Raw genomic sequence first — 1,886 nt, forward strand, 5'->3', positions numbered from 1 at the left:
AATAATAATGAACCAGAGAGATTCTATGGGGGTAGAGTGGGGAGTGGGATAAAAAACTGGGGTGGGGGAGAAGTGCACTGGACTCTGGTGATAGCACACAGGTGATTTGGTGATGGGAAGCCCACGGGGATTATGACTGAGATGGGAAAAAACACGAAGTGATGTAAAAATAAACTACTATATTAAATAATAATAATAATAATAATAATAATAATAATAATAATAATAATAATAATAATCTTATGTAGTTTTAACTTAAGAGAGAATTCATTCTTTCCTCTGTTAGGCACATAATCAGAAAGATAGATCAGAGTCCAATTAGAATTTAATTGAGATTACAGATTTAGGTTATAGCTGTAATTAGAATTGTTCTACCCCATGGTGAGACTGGATTTCCTGTGCTATTGCCTAAAATCTAATATAGCTCTCTACTTCATTGTGAAAATTCTGATCTTTGCAGCTTCCAAGTTTATTCATTTAAATTCTTCATTTCACAGATTTGAAATATAGTAAATGCCTTGAGAGAAAGCACACTGCACTTGTTACATAGCCTTTCCTGTAGTGTCACCTCGTCTTACTGTCTAAGTTCTGTAAGCTTTCAGGTCCTGAAATTTTTATCTGCCTCAGACTCTATCTCTTGTTCAGTCTCAAAAGTCATCAAATGTCCCATTAGTAAAACTGGTCTTATGACTGTACCTTCTCTAGATTTTGCTCTGTCAATATGCATCAGCAAGTATGACATTTGGAAGCACTTTGATTTCTCTTGACCTAATAGGAGCTACTCTCACAAACCTAAACCTCACCCCATCACAGAGCCAGAACACATACCCAGAGGTAATTAATATTCCATCTCACCTTGCATAATAAAAACTCTTCCTGAATTTTTTAATTAGCTTTGTCCTCTTTATTTTCACATCTCCATTTTATATCACATATAATTTTAATCATGAATAGTTTTCTCTTTGTTGAAGTGGAAATGATAACTTGCCACTATTTGCTATGTCTTCCTTGAAGAAGTCACAAAAAGTTGAGTATTTCTTTAAAGATTATTTGTATTTATTTATACATACAAGAACTGGGGTATAGGTCAGAGGTTTGGGGGTGGGAAGTTTAGAGGATTCACCAGAAACAGAGTGGGGAGCAAACAGAGCAGGCAGATCTACTGAAATATACTGCCAAGGGAAGCAGCAAAAGAAACAGGACAGGTCTGCTGTGCCATGTCACACAAACTTATGTCACAGTGTCTAGTTATAGGTTGAGAGTACTGAGACTTAACCCATGGACCACCAGTAAGGATCCCCAAAAGTTGAATTTTAATGAGTTCTAAATTCTCTGTATTATTTTGTTAAAGAACAATTTGGAGATACGGGAAGCTAATGGTCGCTTCTTCAGAGTACCTTAAAATTTACCTTTACACATGCACACACACACACATATACACACAAACGAACAATTAATACAATTCATGTTGGCTGCATACCAGACTGTTTCAAAATAAGTAGAGAAATACTTCCTCCATTATGTTAAGATTTTTCAGAATGAGCATTATTTAGATCCTCACCTCAGACTCACATTTATTGTTACAAGTGTATAGATCATGTTTTGGTTAGCCTTCTATGCAAAGAATTTGCAGACCTGGGAACTGTCATCTTGCAGAGAGGAATGGTGAGACATATGGCACTGGTTATGATTCACTCATAGAAGAGTAAGTTTTAAATGGTTGAGTCAAGTGGAGTCCTTGAGCTACTTGACGTTTCAAGTGGACTTAAGGCATTTTTTTTTTAATATGGACAACTTTCTCATAACTATTCATTAATAATTTTAAAAAAGCTCACTCACAAGTAAGAGTAATAGCTAATATAAGAAATCTTAATTTCAAGAGCTAA

The sequence above is a fragment of the Condylura cristata genome, unplaced genomic scaffold, assembly GCF_000260355.1.
Source record: "Condylura cristata isolate star-nosed mole 26May11 unplaced genomic scaffold, ConCri1.0 scaffold00010, whole genome shotgun sequence".
Lineage (NCBI taxonomy): Eukaryota > Metazoa > Chordata > Mammalia > Eulipotyphla > Talpidae > Condylura > Condylura cristata.